Source organism: Crocodylus siamensis, chromosome 2, assembly GCF_052110815.1.
Source record: "Crocodylus siamensis isolate JL-2025a chromosome 2, ASM5211081v1, whole genome shotgun sequence".
In the NCBI taxonomy this organism is placed as follows: domain Eukaryota; kingdom Metazoa; phylum Chordata; order Crocodylia; family Crocodylidae; genus Crocodylus; species Crocodylus siamensis.
In genome coordinates, this window is record NC_143396.1 from 268490512 (window position 1) to 268505422 (window position 14911).

A 14911-nucleotide genomic window follows, 5' to 3' on the forward strand; every position below is an offset into this window, starting at 1 on the left:
CTCTAGAGCAGGGGTCTCAACCTTTCTGCCTGGCGGGCTGGATGGGCAGTGCCCAGGCCATCTGCCGGCCAGAGCCAGCTGGTGTCCTGATCTGGCACAGGGTGGTCATGGCAGGGCCCCATCCAGCCGCTGGAGGGAGGCAGAGGGAATCCCAGCTCTAATCTGGCCCCACAGGGGAGAGAGAAGGGAAGGAGGGGGTATGGCCCAGTGCCACAGGGTGGGAAGGTGCCTGGCCCAGCCCCAACCCAGCCCCCTGGGGAGAAGGCGGCATGACCCAGCCCCATGGGGAAACAGGGGTCTAGCCCAGCTCCACGGTGAGAAGTGGGGCTTGACCTGACTCCGCACAAGGGTGGGGAAGGGAGCTTGAGTCAGCCCTAAACTGGCCTCACGTGGGAAAGGGAGCATGGTCTATTCCATCCTGCCTGCAGGGAGAGGCATGGCCTAACTTCAACCAGCTGCAGGGGTGGGGGGAAGGGGACATGATCTGGCCGCAACCTGTTGCACAGGGCTTGGGGTTTGGGAATTTGGTATTGGGAGAGGGTGGCCATATTTATTGCCACTGCTCCCATGCTGTCAATTTTCCTAATCCGTGGGAAGCCGCACAGGCCAGGCGCCTATGGCTCCACAGGCCACAAATAGAACCCATGCCTGTAGGCATCAAATCTTTCCCAGGTTTGATTTCAAGAACCAGGTCATACATCTGCAGCTAAAAAAAATTTCAGTATTTTTATTTATATTTATGAGGCGGAGGAGAGGAGTGTTTGTCAAAGCTGTTTTGGAAGTAAGGGGATTTTGGGCGCTATCAGTTAACATGGTCCTGCCATAAATGAATACATCAACATTTTATCCTCAAAGACTCATATCAAGAGATCCTTTTCTTTCTGAAACACTCCACTTTTGCTAGTGCCTGCTGTTCATAAGACACTGGCCTCCTGCTCTAACCATCCTATCGTAAGCAAACTGCATCAATACCTTCATCAGGAGCTTAGTTCCTGAGTGCTGTCTGTCGTAGTGCCTGTGGAACAACACCTCATGAAGATTTATATCCCTTTCCCAACTACTGGTTCTAATGTGCACATACCCAAGCTTCTTAATGAGTAGAAATTCTCATACTCTGCTTAAGAGAAGAGTTTTTCTGCACTGTTTTCTTTACACTGCTGGGGACACTAGTGGGACCAATGGAAAAGCAATGGATGGACTGGTGCAGAGAAATACAATGCTTCCTAGAAGATTACTTCTGCCTTTGCTTTTCACATTTCAACTTGAGTATATAAGCCCTTGACTATGTTAGTTTGGCCCTTTATCCTTCCTGTTCCTCTGCATTTTGATATCTCCCCTTTATTGACATGCATTATTTATTTTTCTCTGTGAGGCCTTAAAGAGCTCCAAGGGAAAAGTAAGTTACTGGTGATGAGGAGAATACAAACTCAGGTCTCAGTCTACATCTAGTTTTTGTCATATGGTGAATAAAGTTCCTTCGCATTTAAGTCCTCCCTCATGAATCTTGCTGAAGTCGGAGAGATGCTGCAAGGAGGTGAACACACTCACTGTTAAGCCACTGTTCTGTTTTCTTGCAGAGACTTTGTGTAGGAATGCTTCTTTTGCCTTTCATTTTCCAGTTATGGTATGTATTTAAGATAAGCTCTTACTATGCCAGCTTGGCTTTCAGCCTTTACATTCCTCTTTGCTGGCTCAGAATGCTTTCTGTTCAAATCTAAGTGAATGTATTGTTCAAACATATACAGAGGTGTAGAGGCTTCCCTGCTGCGCCTGGGAAAAGCATCCCGTTTGAGATTTGCTAAAGTGACTTTTCAAGCCTTTTCCACAAACATAAAGCCTACTTTTATTTTAATCACTTTCTAATCTGGGATGCTGTTCAAGTCTGTTGTTGCTTTAACACCATTCCAATGACTATATTAAATCATGCTCTGTTTGCAAAGCACATTGATACTGGTGAAGAACTTAATAGTTTGTTGTGGGCATGTTGGTAGCAGCCCAGCTTGCCGGCTTGAAAGGGCTTCGTGTCATTGGTGGAGCACTTCTGCCAATCAGGTGGTGGTTAGGGAGTGGCTGCCCCGCCCCTGTCTGAGACAAGGCCAGGAGCCTGGACCTGGGTGAGGACTATACTCCTCCTCCCCGATTAGTCCCTTTGTAATCCATGGGCGGAGCCTCTGGAAGCTATAAAAGCATGCCCTGCACACAGCCGTGAGGGATGGGGAAGAGGGAAGATGGGCTAAAGAAGAGCTGGGGAGAACTGCCCAGCAAGGTGAATGTAGCAGCCCCAGAAGAGCCCGAAGACTCCTTCCCATTGCCAGATGGGGAGCGGCTGTGTCCCAGTCCCGCCACTGAGAAGCAAGCAGTGGTGCACAGCCCAGTGTACAGGATGGGCCCTTGGGAGCTGTAAGAGGTGGCTCAGGTCTCCAGCCAGTCAGTGCATGGGCAGTGCACGGGACGAACCCTGGGAGCCATATGAGGTGGCTTGGGTCTCTAACCCCTGACATGAGGCCAGGGGGAGTCGGTGCAGGTGGCGCTGCATGGTGAGTTCAAGTGGGACCAGGATCCTGGGAGCTGCATGGGGCAGCTTGGGTCCAAGCCAGTCGGTACAGGGAAGTGCACAAGCCAAAACCCTGGAGCCCCTATGAGGGGGTTTGGGTTGCCAGCACTGGCATGAGGCCAGGAAGGTGCGGTGCAGGCGGTGCTGCGTGGAGCAGTGGAGGAGCGGACTGAGGCCCTGGGACCCACATGGGGCAGCTCGGGTCCGCGCCCCCCCACCCCCCCGGCACAAGGCCAGGCATTTAAAGAGGAAGCCTTGCAAGGGAGGCCCCAGTTGGAACTGAGACCCCAGAACTCTGCAAGGAAAAGGAGTAAAGCCCTTGGGTGCACACACCCCATGGTGCACAGGGCCACCAGGGCCAGGGGGAGGCAGAGGCAGCTGGAGCCTCAGCAAAAGAGGCAACAAATTGCAGGAGGAGACAAGGACCCTCCAGCAAGTCCCCAGGGTTGTAAGTTACCAGGGAAAAGGACTCCCACAGGGGAGGGGGAATTCACCCGAGTCAGTCTGACCGTTGGAGGGAAAACCCAACGGAACAGGGCTTTCCAAGTTTGGAGGTTTTGCTTTGGGGAATGCGTTTTGGCTAGGATGGGGGAAATCCTAAAGGGCATCAGGGGAGCTTCTTCCTCCCCTCATGGCCACAGGAAGCAGCCAAGGCCCAGGAGAGTCTAGGCCTTAGGGTTCTTTAAAGAGCTAAGTTATATTTTAAGGCGTTGCACCTTATATGTTATATATTTATAAGTTGATAAAACTTAAGATTGTTTGAAACATACTGAAACTTTTAACCTGATTCTGCTTGGCTATGTATTTGTTGGAGTGTATATATTTGTATTTGATGTTTAAGTAAATTTGGATCTTAATAGAGTTAAGGTTGTATAGTATCTGTTGAAACTCAGGCTGGGATCATATCTTGAAGGGTGGTATAAGATTAGATAGATATAACCCATAATTTAACTGATTATGTGTGTATATATATATATTGGGTACCTTTATATGTGTAATTTTGTAGTGTAATAGAGTTTTGAGCATATAATCCTTGTTGGGGCCCTTCCTTGCCATTACCTACGTTTGTCAGTACTTACCTGTTGTTTATCTGTATTAGATCAAATTGTTTATGTATGTATTATTTAATATCATTTAAAGTGATGCAATCTTTTAACCTCTATTAGTAGGACATAGTGTTATGTAACAACTGTATATTTGTGTATATATGTTTATCAACATCAAATTTTTTACATGTTGTATATATTAATAAATTTGTATGTAGTTAAGTTATAAAGTATCCTGGCTTGGTTTTCTACAGGGGAAGAAGGGAAGCTGTGTACAGCCAGCAGTTTTCCCCACAGCACTCCTGTCCCACTAACATTTCTCTTCATATGGAGAAGGAAGTATACAACCAGGTACACCCAGGTTACGAGTGTATAAATAAATAAAACAGAAGAGGAACTGCTCATAGAAATCCTGGTGTCACGGGTAAAGCAGTGAACAAAGATCAGTTTTATTCCTGAATGCAGTTGCCCTTTGTGGGACAGTAAAGGCAAAAGACAGGAGAATATCTGATAGCGTTAAGCCTAATTGAATCAGGACAACTCCTGAAATACATCATGGAGCAACCTCCCCCCCCAATAATTATGGTTATTTAAATAAGTGGAAAATGTTAGACATAAGCTGAAACTGAAACCTTTTAGCTGATTTTGTCCTCGTTACTCCAATCCTCCTACTTTCTCCCTATGGACCCACTGGTCCCACTCCTCTCCTTCCCTGCAACCCTCTCCCACAAAATATTGTGTCATATATATAAACAGGGACCCGAGTGGGAAGTAGCCAAGATTTTACTTATAAAATATTGACCCAGATTCTGAGTGGTGGCCAGGTTGAGCTTGGCAGGCCTCAGAACAAGAAATACAAAGATAGTTTGAACATACATGTGTACCATCACAGTCCTGGAACTGTCTTACTGCTAGGCCAGTCCCATACATAAAAGGAGAGTAGCCAGATGGCTGTTATATGTTACGTTGGCCATGCATGACCCCAGGGAACTGTTGTGACAGCCAGGGGTGATGCACAGGGGGTGCACGCAGGTGCATGTACACCCCCTGAATGTGGCAGTGCACCCCCTGCAAAAAAGGCACCGCCAACACTGTTGGGCCTGCGGGTAGTTGCTGACCTGCAGCTGGCTCTTGCCTCCTCCCACCCCATCCACCGATGACAGTGCCAACGGCATCTGCGGGAGCTCCCCCCTCACCGCTGCTGGGCTCCCACCGCCGCAGCTGTGCCCCCCTCAGCAGCCGGGGGCATACACCATTCATGGTGATGGCAGAGGATCACTGGGATGTGGGGAAACCAGGCCATTTTTCCCTGGTCAGCCCCCCGCACAATGGGTGGGACTGTGCTAGTGTAGTAGCACCCACACAATCTCCTTTTCTGGGGATTCTATAACCAGCTGTCAGGCTTGGTGTCAGAGCACTGCAGACCCTCTTCTACACACCAGAGGATCTGGCCCACAATCTGCACCGCTGAGTTTTGCAAACTGCTCAGAGAATAATTTTACATGCCTCCAATGTAACTATTTTCCAAACATAATACAAACCACCCTAGGGTACTGCGAGGCTTAATGAGTTAATGTCTGTAAAGCACTGCTGAGCTCCTTCAAAGTAATTCTGTAAGTGCGATATACTGTTGGTAGTAGCATTACCCCATTATTCTTCAACATTGCTCAATGCACATTTCCACCCCTAAAAAGCCTTTCTATTTTTTTCAACTTCTTCATGTTCTCATAACCACACCCTTTCTTAAGCATACTTTTAAACCAAATGTTTACAGTGAACAGGCTTCTAAATGGTTTCAATATGTCTTGGATTCCTACACTCATGTACCACTCAACTAACTTCCAGAATTGAGTTCTTAGACAAATAAAAGAGCGGGGGGAAATGCTCCAGGAAATTCAAATCATTCACCATTAGGGACAGTATTTTCCAATTACTGAAATACCTCAAGCTTTTCATAACTTTTTTCATTTGGAAGAGATCAGGGTTCCAGGTTTGCCCGTGAAAAATATTTTAAAAAAACCCAACACTGGACTACGACAAATTTTATACAAATACATGAGCATAGAAGCAACTGTGGTTCTGGGAATTGTTTGGTTCTAGGGTCCTGAGGTAATTTAAGAACTTTTCAGCGGGCCTGGATATTGTAAAGAAAGTTTTGAGTAGGAGCAGAGCAGGGAGTTCTGAATGAGCTGCTTCATCTTATTTCAGGGGGTCAGCCTGGAGATGAAATTAGCAGATTGCACTGTCCAAACAACACATTAACCTCCAAGCTTTTCAAGGTGGATCATCCCTGGCGCACTGCCACAGCTCCCAGTTATGCTACTATTAAAACACGCATCTTGAGATAATGGATTGGGTGATTTTAGTGGGATCTGCACCCACTGCTATATTTGGTTCAGTGTGAATAAGTGCCAAAACCCTTGAGATTATGGCAGAAATTAAACTGTACCTACTGTCTATAATCTGCACCTTAAGTATTGTTTGGAGTTAATCCTAATACTTTGGCTATATTCCACGGCAGTTTTTCCAATGCTATTTGTGGTAAGGTTTGTGACCCTCCAGGACCATTGGCTCATATTAATGGACAAAAAGAATATACACTGGGTGCTGTGGATGTTTCTGTTCTACTTGAAATTGATGACCACAATCAAGTGTTTGTCCAGCAGGTTATGTGCTATATAACATTCATCTGCAGTGCTACCATTTCTTTTCCTGTCCAGATGAATACTCACTCTTATAAGAAGCCTGTAACTGCTTTAACAAGGCTGATTACTATTGTGTGACCACTGCTTAACTGGCACCGATCATGTATCATTGAACATCAGAATGAAAACTGTTTGTTGGATCTGTCCTGGACCAGCCCAACTCCTCATGAATTTAATTCCATCCAATATCTATTGTTAGTTCTGTTTAGATCTCTAGTGGGAATGAATGTAAATGTAATATCCTTTCTCCTTCTAAAAACTTATTTTTATGTACTTGAAATTCCCATCTCTAAGCAGCAATTTCCTAACTGTAGTCTAGTATTATTTAATAATTCTCCTGCAAATGGAAGCTAATTTGAAAAATGATCAGAGTTGAGTTCTGCAGCTACTTTCCTTTTCACATTTGGGAGGGCAGCCAACAGATCTGACTGCAATGTTCTTAATGTAGACATTTCAAATCTTCTGAATTTCCACTTTTTCAGATATAAAAAAAGAGGGAGGGGATCAGTTTTATTACAAATTTTCTCCATCATCTTGATTCTCCACAAATATTCTGGCTGTAATTCAGATTATGGACATCCTGTTTAAGTAACAGCACCACAATTTCTTTTTACTACCAGTGAATCATTGTACATTTTGTGCTCAGATGCTCTAGTGTGGGGTGCAGTTCAGTCTTTAATGTAGTTATCCACACAATACCCCTGTGAGGAAGGGCGGAACTTTCCATTGTCTTACAGAGGAGGAACTGAAGTTCAAGGAGGCTCTGTAATTGCCTAGTCATAGGAAATCCACTACAGAGTAGGGAATTAAACACAGGTACTAAGTTAGTGTCCTAATCACTAAATAATCCTTTCTCTAATATGTTAGCAGGGATTTCTCAGAGCCAGGTGTCTTTTACGGGCAGTCATAGGAGAGGATGTAGCTATTAACCTACCTGTAACCTTCAGACTGTGAACTTGGTACCCTGTCTGGTAAAATGGTCCCAGTTAGATATCCAGCTTCTGCTCAGCTCCCTAAAATAAGAGTTCCACTGTAAGTGAACCACAGGAAAACTACTGCACACAATCATAGTCCCTGGTGGCTGTGATTTATGGAGTTAATTAATTCCTACCTATCCTTCACTACTAGGTGCCATTTAAGGAATTGATACATTGACCAATAAAGCATTATGATATCTGGATCTTGGCTAGAGCTGGATGAATGATTCATACTAAAACAGTTGATAAATTTTGCCTCTTCTGCTGGTTGCAAATTATGTGAAAATAATGACAATTCTCTCAAAATAGCTATTCAAAAGTATTTGCCAAATATATTCTGCAAGTTAATCTTGCTATGTAGTTTGCTCCAAGGTAGTTCATTGGGATTCTCAATATTCCAGTTGTGCTGGTTAGTTTTGATTGGACATAAAAGGTTGTATGGCAATGGATCTAGTCCAGGCTTATCCAACATACGGCCCTCCTAGCTGTTTTCTGAGGCCCGAGGTGCTGCAAGAGGAAACAAAAGTAAACACTGTACTTTCGTTTCGGGAGGGTGATGTGATACTGCTTCCTGTGAGGTCTTTGAATATGGCTCGCTGGCCCACTGGGTGATAAAAAGTTCAAGATCCAGCCCCACATTCAAAAAGGCTGGACACCCTTGGTTGGCAGTAATTGTTTTAGGAGCCAAAGTCATGAACCAGGACTCTCTTGTGGTAGGTGCTGTTGAACAGAACAACTTATACAGCACCCCAAAATGAGCCTATATACTTTACAAAACAAAAAAGAGACACCCCTCCATACTCTACAAAGTTTCTAGCTCAAATATACGAAAAGATTCAACAAGTGAGAACAGCAAGATAAAATGTGGGTAGGCATGGCAAAAAGGACCACAGGACAGAAGAAGGGGTTTTAAGGGTTATAAAAACACTTACACTGGCATGCACCCATCCCAATGGCCATTTATATACATGCTCCAGGAGTGAGGGGAAGCACTTTAATTAAACTGGCTTCAAGAGTCACTCTAAAGCACCCAGAACATTATGTGCATCAGTGTCCCCGTGCTAAAAAATGTCAGCAGGGGCACTTTTGTTGAATGAGCTTTACTTAAAGTGCCCCCGCCACCATTTTTCAGTGTGGAGATGCTGATACACCTGACACTGGAGTCTGCTGGAGCATGGTAATTACTGCACTCCAGCAGACTTTATTAATCGCTACCACACTCCAACATACTGTAATTACAGGAAGTTAGACCTCGCTGCATGTGTATAGGTGCCCCATGATTCTAATATTCTTTCCGTATCATCTTGCTCACTTGCAGCCATAAGTACTCATACAACGGATTGAAAGAGACATTCTTGGCCCTCAAGTTTAGTCCAAAGCTACCGCAAGTAACTACAACATCACGGGGACTGGATGTTTTAGGATCTGGAAATGTGCCTGAAACTCCCAAGTTCACATGTCTCTGGATCTAAACTTTCCTGAAGCTTGAAAAAATGTGGACCTGGGATTCTTGTTCACAACTGTCTTTTAGAGACATGAGGAAGGAGATAAATAGCAGCCTACGGCGTACTCTCCCCTGAGAAAAGACCTGCAATATCTACAGACCCAGCTGTAGCTCAAGGATCGGATTCTTAAGTCACCTCAAGGTCTGTCAACGAGCTGTGGTAGAGACCATCCTCAAATCAAGGGACTGCTGACAGGATCTTTCTAAATGAATTGAGTAGGGCCATGTGCACCAAATGCTCTTCTGAGCTGGCTTTAAGGAACACACAGCATCTACATCTGAAGTCCAGGGCCTCTGTTGGCCAACGTTTAATATATATAGAAATAAATTCATTTCTATGTGCTGAAAGAGCTGATTTTTAATAGCACCCCAACACCTGTTCCACCCTTTAAAATATCAGGGGCCAGCAGCACGGACTCAGGAAAAGTCTGTTCACCAGGGCCCCCCTTGGAGTCACCAGGAACAATGGCCACAAGCTGAGGGAGGATAGGTTTAGGGTAGATATTAGGAAGAACTACTTCATGGTAAGGGTGGTCAGTACCTGGAATAGGCTTCCCGGAGAGGTGGTGCTTTCACCTTCCCTGGAGATATTCAAGAGGAGACTGGATAAGCACCTGGCTGGGGTCTTATGACCCCTGCCACCCCCAGTGCTCCTTCCTGCCCATGGCAGGGGGTTGGACTAGATGATCTGTCAAGGTCCCTTCCGACCCACTGATTCTATGATTGATCAGAAGATGAACACGAGCCTTCAATGTGATGCTGTGGCCAGTAAAGTGAGCAAAACGTTGGCTTACATCTATAGGTGCTTCTCAAGCTAATCCCAGGACGTCATTCTCCTGTTGTTCTCGGCCTTGGTGAGGCCGCAGCTGGAGTACTGTGTCCAGTTTTGGGCTCCACAATTTAAAAAGGGTGTGGAGAAGCTTGAGAGAGTCAAGAGAAGAGCCACGTGCATGATCAGAGGTCAGGAAAACAGACCTTAAGACAACTGGCTGAGAGCCATGGGGCTCTTCAGCTTGGAAAAGAGCAGGCTCGGGGGCGATCTGGTGGCCACCTATAAGTTTATCGGGGTGACCACCAGGATCTGGGGGAATGTTTGTTCACCAGAGTGCCCCAAGGGATGATGAAGTCAAATGATTATAAACTCCAGCAAGACCATTTCAGGCTGGACATAAGAAAGAATTTCTTTACTGTCCAAACCCCCAAGGTCTAGAATAGCCTGCCATCAGAGGTGGTTCAAGCACCCACATTGAATGCCTTCAAGAGAAATTTGGATGTTTATCTTGCTGAGATCGTATGACCCCAGCTGACTTCCTGCCCCATGGGCAGGGGGCTGGACTTGATGATCTTCCAAGGTCCCTTCCAGCCCTAATGTCTATGAAATCTATATTGAAAAGAATGATTTAAGACACATTAGCCAAGTCCAACAAACGTGGCCATGCGGCACCACATACCACACATTCAGCTGTTCTGTGCTGTAACATAGTGGGGGGGGGGGTGACTCTGGGAGATCCTAGAGTTAAAAAAAAACAGTGCAAAAAAAAAAAAAAAAAAGCAGAGTAGCACACGTGGGGGCAACACATACCGCTCAAAACCGAAGCCTGGCTGATCAGAGCCACACTCAGCTGCCAGCCAGGCTCCAAGCAGCAGGACTGCTGCTGCTACAGCACCAGGAGGCCCCCGGGGTCCTAGGTAAGGCTGCTGGACCCCAGCCTACCCTACCCCACTCAGGGTAACCTGCCATGCCCCAAAGGGTGCATGGCACAGGCATTCCCCAGGGATAAGCAGCAGTGGCACGAGGTGTGACACTCCTTTTCCCTGGGGAAACAAACGTCCATGCTTGTGTGGACATGGCCATCAACTGCAAAAGACCTATTTTGGCCAATATTAAAAGAAAAAACCACAACCCCTCACCCCAACCGTATTCACACTTCAGCATCAAACTGGATCCTGCAAAGATTTTCATTAGGTTTTCATTTTTTTAAAGGTTAAAAAGAAATTGAGACCTATTGGGATGGAAAGGGAAGTTAGCAAGTACTGCCTAATACAAAGAACTGCCCTTGATGCTTAAAATAACTGTGTGATCTCCATAGGATTAAAGCTCACAATCACAAATACTTTAATGTGCTTTCTGTTTACACCATACAATGAAGAGTATTCAACTGCTCCGGGGGCTAAAATATTGAAAATGTCTCTGGAATTCATACTACAGGGTAATTAAAATTGCATGTAGACAGTCAGCCATTCAGACATTATTCATAACAATATTTGCATTGCATTAATAATGCTAGAGCTCTATATTGCAAAATGGTGTTGGTTTGTGTTCAAACAGACCCCAATTTCTGGGTAAGCTAAAACTTGTCCATATCGCAGGCACAATAAATTATTGAAGCTGACAGCAACCTTAACCCCAAGCTCCTTTTTCAGAAACAGAATAAACCACTGCAAACCATACATTGCATCTAAATTAATTTTGGATGGTTGGCAACATTTCTGGAATTGAGTAAAATAGGCTGTTTTCCTGTGACTCATTTTTGCCTTCACTTTAGGAGTTTCCGTATCTTAGTCACCCTCCCACTGTGCATATATGCCAATCGCTGGGGATCAGTAAGTGAGCAAGCATCTGCTTTCAATCTGAAAGACCACTGCTATTAGCCATTAGTTAGCCGTTACTTTCAGTTCTGCAAAGTAACAGAATCCCAACAGCAAAAAGTTGTTTAACTCAATTCTCTTAGCCAATACTAACCTATCTGAGAACCCCTCTATCTTTTTCAACTATTATTAAATAGGGCTGTAAACTTCACAAGAGGTCTGATTCAGCTCCCACTAAAGTTGCACTTAGTTTTGCCATTAATTTCAGTGGCTGCAGAATGGCCCCTAAGTTTAGTGTGTCAGCAGTCCTTTTCCAATAGGTACATATCTTAGGCTGGAACTGTGATTATAGATACCTGCTGCTGATGAACAGTGGTAGTAAAGCTAGCATTTATTCTTCCTGTTTCCATTTAACTCAACTCTGCTGGTGTTTTGGAAACATAATGATTTGTGTATTATTAAGGCTGGAATTTTCAAAAGGTACTACCTACTGGAATTAGATGCTCAGATTAAATTGAATTTCAGTGGGTGTTTGGGGCCTAATTCTTTTAGGTCTCCTTGAAAATTCCAATTTAAATGTTAAGGGAGAGTTAGGTACTTTAAATCTTAACTGCAATACATCACAGGTGATACTAAAGCTCTGAAATTTACACCAGCTAAGGTTTTGCGTACATACACACATTCAAAATCAATGAGGGCTGTTGAGTGATGGTATTAATGTCACATCATTCACAAGTCTCAACACTTTAAAAATAAGGGGAAGGAAGACAGGCAGATAGCACAGATTTTGCATATCCACATAATAAATATTCATTCATAAATAAAAGGCAATACACATTTCCTCACAACTATAATTCTGGTCCAAAAGGAATTATATTCTTCTACCAGCATTCTCAGGGCAAAGTACAAAAAGTCATTACTGAGTACCTATGTAACTCTTGTTTCTTTTCCAAAAGGTTTTTGAGTCAGGAAATGTTTGACAGAGTTGCTATTTCTCAAAACCTGGGGTGTTCCCCCGGCTATCCATTCATGGGCTGAACACTATAAACTGAGAAAGACTGACTTGGAAGATAGCTAAAACAAAGGCCATTCGTCAAAAGGAAAATATAAATGTGTCATGTATAGCACTACAGATAAGAACTAGAACAGAGTCTCTTGCAACTTCCTGCACAGGACTCAGTGACAGTAATGCAAATGATGACGGTAAATGCAAATTATGTTCTATATTTGCAATTATTATTATGATCCTTGCATTTCCTTTGCCCTTTAACTTGATATATACACCAGTGGCCATACATTTCATCACATGCTTATGAAACCAATGGCAGCACTGACTTGAGGAGTGACATATTCTGTGTTGTGGGAAGAGAGGAGTTAAAATATTTCATTCAAGTTATGCATTTGTATCACACTCCAAATCCTAGCATATCCACTCTAATCTAGAAAACTGTAGGTTTATCTGCCTTTATTACATGCATGTAATCATTAAGAGATGGATCACAGACAAACCCCTTTTATGCAACACTTCATCCCAAAGGGCTCAGTCCAAAAGGGGACCTGAATCTGAATGTCTTGTTTTGATTTGAAAAAGTACTCCCTTCTCCTTCGTTACACTCATCTGGAATTGTTATTATTAGGTTATGCACACCTAACTAAGCTGAACCACAGCGTTCTGGGTGACAAAATTCAGTGTGCTCATACCTACACCATGTAATAAGGACAGGGGTCAGCAACCTACACCCTGCAAGCTGGATCTGGCCAACAGAGCCATTAAATCTGGCTCACAGAGTGAGGGGTTCAGTGACATTTCAATGGTGGCAGGTTTCAGCAGCATTCTGGCAATAGAGGAGTTCAGCCACCACACCAGTTGGGTGGTGGGATGCTTTGCCCAGCCCACAGCAAGGAGAAACAGCAGCAGCCAGGTTTTACTGCCACCCCACCTTGGACCTGGGCTAGGTCATTCCAGCCTGCTGCTAAAACATGTTGTCAACCGCTGGGTTAAGATACTGACTGTCATGATAAGAATCAGTCTGCACCTGGCCACATCTACAGTTTGGCTTCTCCACCAGTGTCACCTGTCAGCTTATTAGCCTTGACCAGAGCAGAATGAATTCAGGAGGAACAAAGGTGATGCAGCAGATCAAAACCAATCTGCTGAATGGCAGGGTTTTTAAAAAAAAAAAAAGTACTTAGTCCTGCTGACACAACTTACTTCTGTGCTAGCAAGATGCCATTGACAAGTCACAGCATGGCAAAGTTAGCCATTTGAGGAAAGCTGAAGGAAACTTAAGGAGATCCAGGGACAGCAGCAGGTCAGATGAGCTTTTGACCCCTCCTATTATTTTGGCTGCAGGTCTTCACATAAATGTGCTGCAGGGAGATACTACTCAGATTTGACATCTGGAGTAGAGGTCTGGACCCTAGAATCCCTTACACAACACTCATGGTTGCATGTAGCTGCACAGCAACCAATCTAACACCAAACAACCATGTACAGATTGGAGCATGATATTTTCCTAGTAAGAAAGAGTGAGGACAGCTGTCTAAAAGCCAGTAGATCTCCATGTAAACCAACAAGCTTACGAAGTAGATTGCTATGGGTCATTACTTTCATAGCTAATTTAATTAGCCTCAGGAAGTCACAGACTTACTAAGAGTAATGCTGAGAAAGGTGAGATGTGGATGGTGTTTCAGTGGGCATCCAATGAGGAAGTCTTTAGTTCTGGAGCCACAGAGGCATCATGGAAGTAGACAACACACAGACTTGATTCTAAAGTCCTCAAATGTAAGTGCCAAGTACAGGAGTAGATGGATATAACTGCAACATGAGAATCCAAGGCATTTGCAAGGTCAGAAGGGGTCTCAGATTGAGTGCCCAAGTAGATGAGAGTTGATGAACTTAGAAGACGGAGTTTCAGGAAGGCTGTTGATGTGCAAGCTGAAAAGGGTTGGCTTTAATATGGAACCTTTGCGGCACCCACCAATGAATTGTGCCTCACCCAGCCTTTCCATGGGAGTGAGGCACCATGCATATGCATACCCGCCAACATACCCTATTGTGCCTCGCTGCCACTCTTGTGGCACTCATGCCACTCCCTGCTACAGCCGCCTGCATGGGAACCTGCTTGGTTTCCCAGGCATCCAGCTTGCTCTGGGCAGCAGGCACAGAAGCAGCAGGGGCTGCACATCATATGGGAGAGTGTGTGGTGGGGGGCGGGGTCCCCACAGCCCCCACACTCCCTCACACCCCACAAACCTCACGCACCCACACCCTGCCCCCACAACCCCCATCAACATATACACATACCACAGCATACCCTGTACCCCCCACATAGCTCCCCCCCACCAATCACACCCCCTGCACACACTATACAAGACTAAGACTTTATTTATGAGTTATTATACAATCACCTCTACATACACTATGCAATCACAAATCATGACAAAAATATTTTTTGTAATAAAATTAAAATATGTTATAGTAGGTATTTGACTTTTATTCTGGTTCTAAGATGGAAGCCCCCCACCACAGAGGC

At 44.7% G+C, this 14911-nt stretch overlaps 1 protein-coding gene across 5 annotated transcripts in view; it reads right to left on the reverse strand.

The window, feature by feature from the left end:
- The window catches only part of SYNE3 (spectrin repeat containing nuclear envelope family member 3), a 115500-nt gene that overhangs the window by 82365 nt on the left and 18224 nt on the right, over window positions 1-14911 (reverse strand). Inside the window, exon 2 of one of the 5 annotated variants that reach the window (XM_090033960.1) lies at window positions 7240-7318. The exons of the other annotated variants lie outside the window; for them this stretch is intronic. The gene's annotated coding sequence lies outside the window, so the exon portion shown is untranslated. The remainder of the gene's footprint in view (window positions 1-7239; window positions 7319-14911) is intronic. 5 annotated transcript variants of the gene reach the window in all.